The sequence below is a fragment of the Apodemus sylvaticus genome, chromosome X (assembly GCF_947179515.1).
Source record: "Apodemus sylvaticus chromosome X, mApoSyl1.1, whole genome shotgun sequence".
NCBI classification, from domain to species: Eukaryota; Metazoa; Chordata; class Mammalia; order Rodentia; family Muridae; genus Apodemus; species Apodemus sylvaticus.
Genome location: NC_067495.1, coordinates 24,015,809 through 24,028,590, shown reverse-complemented (window position 1 = coordinate 24,028,590; position 12,782 = coordinate 24,015,809). Strand labels below are relative to the sequence as shown.

Below are 12,782 nucleotides of genomic sequence, written 5' to 3'. Positions count from 1 at the left end.
TGGGACCTCATAAAACTGCAAAACTTCTGTAAGGCAAAGGATACAGTCAATAGGACAAACCGGCAACCAACAAATTGGGAGAAAATCTTTACTAACCCTACATCCGATAGAGGGCTAATATCCAATGTATACAAAGAACTCAAGAAGTTAGTCTCCAGAGAGTCAAATAACCCTATTAAAAATGGGGTGCAGAGCTAAACAAAGAATTCTCAACTGAGGAAACTCGAATGGTTCTAAAACACCTAAAGAAATATTAAGCATCCTTAGTTATCAGGGAAATGCAAATCAAAACAACATTGAGATTCTACCTCACACCAGTTAGAATGGCTAAGATGAAAAACTCAGGGGACAGCAGATGCTGGAGAGGATGTGGGAAAAGAAGAAGACTTCTCCATTGTTGGTGGGATTGCAAGCTGGTAAAGGCTTTCATAAAGGACTTAATAATTTTTGCAATGGTTCTTGGGATTGCATTTGTGATTTCATTAATGGCATATCCTACTAAGGTGAGCCTGTAGGCAAGCGTAAACAGACAGGATGATATGTACTAAGAGACTTCGTAGCAAAACAAAATGTATAAGGTAGAAACACATACCATTTCTGGCCCCATTTTGGGCAGTTACTCTTAACATCAGTCATATACTGTGCATTAGAATTCAAAGTTAAATTAAGAGAATAAATACATGTATACAATGTCAAACAGCACTGTAATTTCTCTGGAAAGATACAATGTTCCTTATGAATGAAGATTACTTAGGGGCCCAAGGACTCCAGCGAAAGCTGAGTTTAGTCTTTGTCCATGAACATAAGAATGAGACTATTGTTGAGGTCTTGACACTAAACTCATTTCATCCAAAGAAACAACAAATGTAGAAAATCAATAAATCAGCATAATTAGTGCTTGCCACCGTGCCACATGATGAACCATGTGTAGGTAAAAAGAACTGATGTGTAGAAAGAGGACAGCAACAGCTTCTCCCATGCCAAAATGTGCTATGTACAAAGAAATGGTCCTGCAAACTGCAATAAGCTCTTATCGATCCTGAGGACTTTGCTGGAGCAGGCTGATGGTTTTGCTGTTTCTTTGATCTGTCTTTTTCTCTTTGCTTTCCTTCCCCTCTAGACATCCCTCTAACTCTCTAACCTCCCCTCTCCCGCTTAACAATAGCAGCCCTCGCATTTCTGGATATTCATAACCTTGACCTCTTTCCTGACCTCCAGACCCAGATTTCCCACTGGCCTGCTGGGTCCAGCCAGATGGAAACCTGCTGACACTTTCCAATCAGCAGGGCCCAAAATGAATCCTTTTGACAGAGTCTGTAATACTGCCCCACTCTCATGTTAATGAGGAAATGGAAGCATATGTGTTAAACCTTCCATCAAGGTCACTGTGTAATCAGTAATAGAAGTTTGACCCTGAGCTCCTACTTCCATATCTCATCCCTGTCTCATTGATCTGTCTCCCCGCAAGCTTACTCATTTACCCATATTCCCATACCTGTTGACTGTCTCTAATGTAGCCAGGGAATGTGATTCAATGCTCTATCATCTCTAAGACACTCATCTTTTCTCTCTATTGTTGTTATTCATGGTTACCAAGCTCAGTCAGAATGGAAGTACCATTTCACAATATATAGCAAATAAAAACCATAGGCTTGGACCCAGTCTTCCTTGATCTAAAGCTAAACTCTTATTTCATTCTTGCTTTGTGCTCTGAGAAAGTTCATATTTTCTTTTCCACTCGACACCATAATGCAAATCATTATAATGGTGCATATCTTCACTATAAGGAAATAATATATGTAAAGTGGGTATACTGTTCATGTTATGTGAAAATCACCTTATTCTGGTTTGGTTCTGCGAGTCTCTACAATTCGACCATTACTTTCTTATTAACTATAATTCTTCAAATACAGGGTACCCCTATCAGACTGTCCTGGTACTGCTCTATAAGTAGTTTCTTTCTGTACTCCTGCCTCACATAGTTTCCCAAATATTTCCTCAGCTTGGTAGAGCTTTACAAGTCTCTAGTTTTGGTGTGTATAGCAGATAAAGTTGCCATCTATAACCAGGTCCCATTTAAAACAAAAACACTCATATTGTAGGCTGGCCTTAAACTAGCTATGTATCTCAGGATGGTCTTAAACTTTAGATTTTTCTGACTCCCCCACTCTAGATCCCAATTATAGATACATACCACTGTGCCTGATTGATGCGGTGCTGATCATCAAATCCCAGGGCTTCATGTATACTGGGCTCTACCACTTGAGATACATGCCAAGACCTTCAAATTTCTATCTTTATAAGGCATTATAGCTAAAGTCAAATAACATCCATTGATGACACCATCAAAGGGGCTGGTAAAGGTTATGTATGATGCCTGAATTTGAATTTTCTGCTCTTTTCTGTAAAGCTGTGACCCATTTAATCTGACTGTGGTTAAAAGCATGGTGCACGTATGAGCACATAGAGACTGGCAGTATGCACAGGGCCTGCATAGGTCTGGATCAGGTGGGATTTTAGCATTGAAAGAAGTGAAAACATGCCTCATCCCTAATCCAGAATCTATCTCTAATAGAGAGACACTTGCAAATGAAAAAGTTAGTTTTCTCCAAGGTAGTCTTAATGGGAAAACTGACCACTTTTTAACAAGTAGGGTCCAGCAGTAGATGACCAATAGAAAATGAACTCAACAATATTTTGGGTGGTTCTTTGTTTCATAACATTTAAGTCAGAGTGTACATATTATGGCTTTTGGTTTTATGTTTTAATGGGACTCAAGTATGTGTGTGTGTGTGTGTGTGTGTGTGTGTGAATTTATGTGTCTGCATCTGTTTCTTGTGCTTTTTCTTTGGCTCTTTTACTTCCTTGGTTGTTTTGTCCCATTCGAATTTGTTTGTTTTATCTTTACTATTTTATTATTATCCTTAAGATTCATGTTCGTTTTCTAAAAAGAGATAGAAAGGGTACAGAACCATATGGAAGGGGGAGGAGGGGAAACTGTAATTAGAATACATTCTATGAAAAATATTTTCAACAGAAGAAAAATAAAATAAATATGAGAGAGAGAGAGAGAGAGAGAGAGAGAGAGAGAGAGAGAGAGAGAGAGAGAGAGAGACTGTGATGTACCTAAGCCCAAGAAGATACTATTACAAAGTAATTGATAAGTGGTCTGGAACATAGTTCATGAATTTTTGCTTTAGTTGGACAAACTTCATGTCTTACTACACTGAAAGTAAGTACTAAAAGAAACATAATTTCCAAAATCCAGAGGCAACATCAATTTTTGGTAATTTATTGCTTTTTATTTATTTATTTAGTCGTATTTCTTTCTTTATAATGAGGGCAGAAAGCAATTCTGTGTGCCCTTCCAGCCTTAATTCTAAAGGCCCACAACATTCTTATTTTTAATTTCAAAACACATCAATATATCAGAAAGGGGACATGACTTAAAAGCTTCTTGAATCAAGGCCTGCTCACTCCATTCCTGGGAGACATGAAAAGAACACAAAGTGATGTGAGGGAGAATCAGAAAAGCCAACCAGCAGAAGAAAATGGATAAAAGAAATGAAAGCTTAAAGGTAAGGATCAGAGAGAGTTCAAATCTTGGAGCTGTCACTTACCAGCTGTGTGACCTCATGCCACTGAACTGCTCTGTGCCTCAGTTTCCTGAACTGTAAGTGGGGACACTAATGCCTGTCTCATAAAACAGCAGAGTGCCTGAAAAATAACAAATACTCAGTAAATGGTGTATGTTAAGGACAATAACAGCAACAACAATAATAGTTTGGGAAAACAAATTTGTCCATTTCTTCAGCATCATTTAACAAATTATAATGTGCTTAGCTTTGAATAGAATCTGAAGCTTTGCAGTGATGATAAAAATCAAGCACATCAGGACCACTTTTCTTCATGCTTCCCTCCCCTGCATCCTTTCCTTCTGATCAAAGCTTTAGTTCATTTATTAACATGGTACAATTCTAAGAAATTGTTTTGTGCCTTGACAATAAAGCAAGATGCTTGCGAGAGCAACTCTTCATGAAGAATAGACTTGATCACAGAAGAGAAGGCTGATAAAAATTGAAATATGAGAGCCTCAAATCAAATTATTTCATACACAAAAAAACCAAAAATTACCTTGAAAACAAAACCTCCTATCACTGATCTAAGTTGAGAGCTAGGTCCTGAAGCTCACTACTGAGAAGTTCACACTCTACTGGGGTCAACTATGCACTAGCAGCTGTGTCTAACCTTTCACTATTATAATACTATAATATGTAATATAAGAATACAATTATCATCTACAAAGTACATATTGAGAACTGAGTAATCAGGTAACAAGGAAAAAATAATAATGTTTTGTGTTTGGTACAATGGCTCAGTATGCAGAGTACTTAATGCTCAAAGATGAGTATCTGAGTTCAAATCCCAGAACCTCCTTAAAACTGGACAAAACATGTATCTGTAATGAGAGCACAGAAAGAAGAATCCCTGGAAGCTTTTTGAGGCAGGTTAGGCTGGCATACACAATGGGAAAGCACCTATATGAAATATAGTAGAAAGTGAAGACTAATACTCTCACCTAATTATTGTTGTCTACACATATGTTGTAGTATGATAATGCCTCTACCCATACAAACGAATGAATACACACACATTCACCCACATATGCACACACACACACATAAAGATTTAAAATATCTAATAACATACAACACATTTATGATTTTTGTGTTGGACTGCATTCATAGCTACACTGAAGCAGATGCAGCCTGTAGGCGATGGCTTGGCTGCACCCTAAAATGAGTTGTCGTGCTCTAGGCACTAGTTTGACCATTGAAATTGCTTCTCAGTTTGACTATGATGGCAGTTTCATAAGACTTGAAAAGGCAAAGTAAAATACACTGGCCAGGAAGGTTTAGGACCTACTAGATTTCAATGTGAATGTGAACATCAGAACCCTTAAATATACAAAAGAACAAGAAACCCCCCCAAAATATTAATTTTAAAAAAGCATTTTTAAAACTATAAAATGTAAGCAATTCAAAGAAGAGAAATTGTGCAGACCTTGTCTTACAAATACCTAAAGTGGTTGGGAATGCAGTTCAAAAACAGAGCACTTGCTAGTATGTGTGAGAACATAAATTCTTCAATTCCCAATGCTTGAGAGTGCAGATATTATGAAGGTAGGAGACACTGGTCAACTTAAGAAGATACAGTCTTCACATATTCATCTCAAATAAAGCCTGCACAGTTTCTAGACAGCCTTCAGAACAGAAATTGCTTTCTTTTGTAGCCCTAGTTGGTCTACAGTACCCAAAACACTCACTCTGTCCTATTTGCCAAACAAATTATTCCTCAGATGGAAACCAACATTTACTTCTCCCAAATGCTTACCCCCTCTCCTCTCTCATGGAAGTCTGGCTTCTCTCTTTGTTCTTTGCCAGTGTTTATAGACCTTTTGCTGTAACTAAATGTGCATGCAAATAACACGCCAGGTCTTCAAAACGGTTAAATATTGAAAAATGTCATATTCTCTTTCTCTGGAAAAATATGAAATTCGTGGTATGGCTAATAATTTTCAGAGAACACTAAGCACTATGTAATCGCTCAGCTTGTGCCATATACTGTAACATAATTGGCCATCTAAGAAGTGAGGCCTTATGTGCCACAGTGGAAAACTTGGTTGGAGAAGCCCATTGACGTACCATAAAATTGCAGTTGGTCAAGAAGAGCAATATCAAGTAAAGGTGGATTAAATTCTTGGAATGGATGGACAAAGGCAGAGACCAGGCAATTACAGGGATGAGATGCTCCAACCAAATGTTAAAACCTGCCTTGAATGAACTGAATGTTGTTCCTGAGGACAATATTCAACATTGTTCTCTAGCCTCAAAATACATATACCCATGTATTTGCATACACATGAACATTCAGAAAAAACTTGACACATATGGCATAATATTAGAAAAGCAATAAAACCATAAGGAACTACTTAAACCAGCTCTCTTGATCAGCTTTCATTACTCATGCCCACTGATCTACTGCTGTCCTAATCTGAGTTGACGTTATAAGTGTCTGTAGCAAAGCACGTTGTACATAGTCAATAAGTTCAAGGGCAGATTTGGTCATATAGTTTCTTTACCTAAAATCTATATCCTAAACAAAATTTCACTAAAGACACTTAAAATGGGACATAACATAATCCTAGAACTTATGCATTCCTCTTAAAACTAACTGTATTTTTTCTAGGAAGATATCTGTGATTTCTGTCTGGGTTCTTCATTGACAACTTCATCCATATTGCTTAGTATTTCTGGATAGGGGCAGTGATGATAATTTTAATTTTTCTGGTTTTTTTTTCAGCTGGAATGATATTTAGCTAATAGATAAAGATTAACAGAAAAGTATTTCTGGTGGATACTTGCCTACAAAAAGATCATCTTTAATTTTAGAATTAATCATGAGGCCAGAAATGTATACTTATTGATTTAGTGATAATCCTCACTTATTTGCATTTTAATTGTTTCAATTGCTTCCTTATTCGTAAAAGTATCAGCAGATTTTCAGTGCTTCAAGGTATTTTGCATATGCTGACCTCTTACAACCCTGTCCTCTTTCTGTTAGCAACTTGTCATCCTTTGTGATGGTGAAAATTGGTGTGATCTACAATTATCCATGAGATAAACCTCTGGATATGTCTGGGAAAGATTTTGTACTTTAGCTGATTAATATGGAAAAGTAACTGCTGTAAATCCTAGTGAAATCATTCCATGGGTATTTCAACTGGACAGTATCAAAAGGAAATTAGGAATCAGCATTCATTTTTCTCTGTTTCCTGACTCTGACCAGTTAGTTGCCTTATGCTCCCATGCCCAGGTATTCCCCACTATGGGGGATTGTATTCCTTAAAACTGAAAGGCAAAGTAAACCCTTCATCTTTTAAGTTACTTCCTTCTTGTGAAAATCAAAGCAACGAGAAAAGAAATGAACACACATACACACTCACACACACAGATACACACACACAGCATTGTCTATCATTGAGTCCCATGCAAATCATGCTACCATGCTTCACATTACTCTAAAGTCTAAGCCTGGTCTTCTGACATGTTCTTCATCCATGTTTCAATCCATTGCTATCTCCCACAAAAACTCAGAACAGTCACAGCTCCAATGTTCACCCTTTTCAGCCCTCTTTCTGTCTATGAAGCCAAAACGGAAAAAAAAAAAAAGCTTGGCTTTGAAGTTGGGCATTTTTTTCTCTACCAGCTGTGTGCCCTTTCGGACTCAGCATGGGCTTAGTTTGTTGATCTAAATCCAAAACGTTGTTAGTTTTCAAAAGTCCATCAGAGTTGGTATAGGGAAAGAGCCTTTGGCCTTTCTTCTGAAATCAGTCCACTAGTGTAAAATATTATAGTTCCCTGCACAGTGGCTGTATGCTGACTGATGGGGATTCATTTAAGAATTATCAGTGTGCCAGGCACTTCTCTGAGCACTAAATTCAGGAAAGGTTTATTCTGCTAGCCCTAGCTGGCATATACATCCTTTTCCTGGAAGAAGGGTCTGGGACAAGAAAGACAGAATTCAGTTCTCTGAATCTCAAATCCGCATTGTTACTTGATGAGGCCGTAAAGAGAAATAATTCTCTAAGAACGGGGCTTCCAGGTTGAGCACTGGCAAGACCACTGCTGTTATTGATATTCAAGCAACCACTAGCAGGGACACCGACTGCTAGATACAAAGAATTTTCAGGACTCTAATGACTTTCCCACTGACATTTAGACTCTGAAATAACTCATGTGCTCCGCTGGCCACCGTAAATAGAGATGAAAGAAAACATAATGTATTATTACACTCTTGAATTTGAAGATGCCCTTGACTCTGACTGAAATTAAGATGGGCCATGATCTTAGTCTTTCTCATATTTTTCCATTTGAAGCTAAAAAAAAAATTAGAGACAATGAAGAATATTTCTCCAAACTAGTTCATGGGATACTAAAGCTTTTTTTCATTTGAAACCCCAACCAAACAATGGCAACTGTGTCAAGATGTACATTTAAGCCTCTCCATTGGTTCCTCTGAATGACTTTGTAGCCAATGATATTGTACCAATTAGCTATGCAAGTGTCTTACTAAGGCAAGAAACCCATAATGTTAAAGTTGACTATGAAAGACTTGAATGGAACCTGTGATAGTGAAGATTAGCACTCAGTACAATACAGTAGAGAAAATGAGAACAGGACAGGGTGATTGCACTGAAGCAACTAGAATATGAACACTCATCCTCTTGGTAGAACAGGATTTTGAATGCTGGCCAAAGCATCTTGGTGGAGGAATAAGATAGACTTGGAATCTATGCCCACACAATTCTGTTGGTACCTTATCTCCTCTGATTTCAGAAGATGTCAGGGTCAGGCATGGTTAGTTCTTATATTGTAGTACAAATTTGGGATCTAAGTGACAGAGACTTCTATAAAATTCTGTGATATGTTATAGTAGAAAAAAAAAATCATTGCACACCACAAAACCAACTTTGTGGCCAAGAAGATGGCTGAACAGGTAAATGTACTTGCTGACAAGTGATGACCTGAATTCAGTCTCTGGAAACCACATGGTAATAAGGGAGAATCAATTACTTCAAGATGTACTAAGACCTACAAACTCAGGCATGCACATGCATACACATACACACACACAAACACACACACCCTGTATATAATATATATATGCATATGTGTATATATATGTAGATAGATTAATTAAAAATAGCTTTATAATACTATGAGGCCTTTAAGAAGGCAGCACATGCACCCTACCCAAGCTCCAAATCCACATGTAGTTCTGCTGCACAAGAGCAGAACCAACTCCTTGAGTTGTTTACAAGTGAAGCAAGTGTGGAACTTCATGACTTATAAGAAGTTCCTTGACCTCACTGTACTACCTACCCATCTGACGCATACTAAAGATGTTTTGGGTCACTTTACAGAGCATGAGCTACTTGAGGGCAGGTTCTACCCCATAAAATAGTTGGCATGTAATGGGTGTGCAATAAATTCCTATCTCGTTGAATTTCAAGAATTAGAACCCTTAGTGAATCAACACAAGAATCCAATTATTTTTCCAGTTACCTATCTCCATAGATGTGGTTTATTAATCCATTAATAAGAGTATTGCAAATTTCATTTCTGTTTACAGAAGAGAAAGACTTGTTAAAAGATGGAGAAACACTTCCAAAGAATACATTATTGATCTAAAATACAGACTTGGAATATCTATGCATAGTATTCATATACTCTCCTTATACTTAACACTACCAACATTAAGGAACATTGTGCCACCACCAAGACAATTAATGAACACTGATTTCTGGCATCAAACATACGCCCTGATCTTTATATTAACCTGAGAAAAACACGGAGGGGGAGGAGAGCTGGAAGCAATTCTATTTTCATGCAGATTTAATGAGTGAATGAGATAGCTCATATATTTAAACAATTTTAATGTAGACTTATTCTTTACCTGAAATAAAAAACTAGGACCAAAAATGAGGATACAGATTATTGTCAATCATACCTTGCACAGAAAGGTGAGAATGATGACACAATAATATTATATGAATTAAAGGTTTTAAAAGGGGATAGTACTTCCTACAATGTCTTATAAGAGTATATAATAGTATTATATATTCTATTACATGTATAAACACACAAGGGACAGAGGATAGAGAATGGTGTTAGAACCCCTGTGGTTAAGGATAGCTGTGAGATACCATATGGTGCTAGGGGAACGGAACCAGAGTTCTTTGCAAGAGCAGCAAGTACTGGTGACCATGGAGCCATTCTCCAACCCCCATACCTATATTCTTGAAACTGAGTATCACTATGGTTTCCAAAATAAATATATCTGTGGATAGCCACTGTGTTTAAAATTTACAGGCCGGGCCTACATTTGTTGACACTATAACCAGGTATACATGTCCCAAAGATTTCTCAATCATAATTAAATTTCACTCTAAATGAGTTTTTTCTGCTTAGCTTCTTAAAGTATATTTCTAAGAAGTTATGTTGTGTTGACAAGATTACTTTCAAATACAACAAAATAACCTTGGATTTGGCAGAAGGAATATAGCACACCAAGATTAAGTTATAATTTTAGATTTAATTCTCACAAATAGTTATACTTTGTCTTTGAAGTATTTCCTTTTCCAATCACTTTGTCAGATGAAAACTCCTTTTGTTACCACAGTTGTATCTAAAATGCTTTTTTTTGTCCAGTTAGTCATGGTGGCACACACTTTTAATCCTGGTAATTAGGAGACAGAGGCAAGTAGGATCTCTGGAAGTTCTAAGGAAGACTGGTCTACATAGTAAGTTCAAGTTCTGCCTGAACTACATAGTGAGAACCTGTATTTATTTATTTATTTATTTATTTATTTAGAATTATATAGAGATTTATTAACAGTGAAAGCAAAAACTATGCTACATGACTTTTCTTTTTTTTTGATTTTATAACTTAGTTTATTTTGAACAGTGCTGCAATATGTACAAATATTGCTGTGACATAAGAACCTGTATTTATGAACGAAAGGGGAAGGTTATGGAGCCTAAGAGATGCTTTAGCATTTAAGAGAATGGGCCACTTTCTCAGAGAAACAGCATTCAATTCTCAATACCCACATCTCAGCACAAAACCACCTGTGAGTCTAGTGTCAGGAGGGGATATGATGCACTTTTATAGCCTTCCATGCACTAGGCACAGGTATCACACAGGGGAATACATCTAGGCATAATACCCATACACATTAGCACACACACACACACACACACACACACACACACACACACACACATTCTTTACTTCTTTACTCATAATAAAAACTGCTTTTTATACTTATGTTGAATTCAGTTACCTTCCATCTTGAACTAAGAGCCCCAAACAGAACCATATGCTAGCAGCTGCTGCCTTATAAAACATTTGAAATGTAGAATGTTCCGTGAACCTCAGGTAATAAATCATATATGCTTGCAAAATTTCAAGTACATAATTGTCTGTCCATAATAATTCTTGAAAATTAGCCAATTTCTGGAGTTTGTGCACATGGCTCATAAAAATGTTGCTTTTTTCTGTGATTCATAGGCTTTATCTCCATGTTAAATCAAGCAGATGTTTATCTTTAAAGGAAGTAGAAAATATAATGCTTTTAAAACTTTTGGTACATTAATTATGGTTAAATATGGCACACATCTGTGGTTAGGAAAAATATACTATGGTTCCTTAGTCCTATGGGAAACCACACATTAGGGGTTGACAAGTTGCAGGTACTTAAAATGCCTGGCAGTATTGGTACTCCATATAAAATAGGGAGGCTAATCACAATTGTATTTACTCTGAGTCCATATGTTGCTCTCCGGCTGCAAGGGCACCTTGCTTTGTGATGCAGTGTTCTAAGAGTAAACTCTTCAAGTAAAAACAAACAGAAAAGAGGTCCAATTAACGGCTTTTATTTTTATCTGTAAATGGAAAATTATGTTGCTAAGCAATTTAAAAATTCTATTTTTAAGAACTGCCAGGGGGAAATTGCTTTCCGCACACTCAATTAATATGAGCCCAAGATTCTAAAATTTAACATTAATTCCAATTGAAGTCTGTGTGAAAATAAAGAAACTACAATCTACCTGTTTCCTAAAAAGGAAATTAATTTGGATAGAAACACAAAAGTCATTTAGTTATGTAAGCATTCACACGCCATCTATCTAATGTAAACCAAGTGAGTAGACTAAATGAATACACATATTTCCTTAGATTTATGGAGCTATATTTTCTAAGGCTTGTTTGAAATCCAGAAATACTAAATGGCCGAATAAAACACCAAACTTTCTCGCCAATACAAATGTTCGTTTAGTTACAAAATTTTTCAATTCATGTGTTTTAGATCTTTCATTAATTTTTAAAAACTTTTATTTTATGTGTACATGTATTTTACCTACATGCATGTATGTACCCACGTACCTGTCTAGTGCTCAGGGGTTCAGAAGAGTGTGCTGAATCTTCTGGACCTAGTGTTAGGAATAGTGAACCTGAGTGTGTGTGTGTGTGTGTGTGTGTGTGTGTGTGTGTTTATGTGTGTGCTGAGAATTCCACCTGGGTCTTCCACAAGAGTCACAGAGTCACCACTGATCTTAACCACTGATAGGCCTCCCCGGGCCCTTTTATTTTCAATGTAGAAATATTACATTTATTAAATGATATTCAATATTCACTTTGCTATTAAAAAGTCTCTCTCTCTCTGTCTCTCTCTGTCTCTCTCTCTGTCTCTCTCTGTCTCTGTCTCTCTCTCTCTCTCTCTCTCTCTCTCTCTCTCTCTCTCTCTCTCTCTCTCTGTAAGACAGACCTCACTATGTAGCTGGGCTGGATCTGAAATCACAATCCTCCTGCCTCAGCTCAATGAAGGCTGTGAATACAAAGGTGTGACACCATGTCTGGAAAATCACTAGAGAAATTCAATATATATTAATGCTTCTTGGAAAGAATAACTAAATTAGATAGATGCCATAGTTGCTTTGAATTAAAGTAACCTTACATATTCATCTTTTCTTATCACTATGACCAAATGGATCCCTGACAAGACACATCATGAGAGAGGGCTTCTTTTGGCTCCCATTTGAGAGGACAAAGTCTATCCTGGCAAAGAATTTACAGTAAAGTTCAAGGTGACAGAAACACATGTTTGGAACTTCTCATATCTTAGAGAGCCAGGAAGCAAAGAGAGAATGTGGACTAGA

General features: G+C 37.0%; 1 long non-coding RNA gene across 1 annotated transcript in view; it reads right to left on the bottom strand.

Moving 5' to 3' along the window:
* The window catches only part of LOC127675646 (uncharacterized), a 217,022-nt gene that overhangs the window by 166,421 nt on the left and 37,819 nt on the right, over nt 1–12,782 (bottom strand). Inside the window, exon 2 of the long non-coding RNA XR_007975500.1 lies at nt 3,621–3,717. This is a non-coding gene — a long non-coding RNA (uncharacterized LOC127675646). The remainder of the gene's footprint in view (nt 1–3,620; nt 3,718–12,782) is intronic.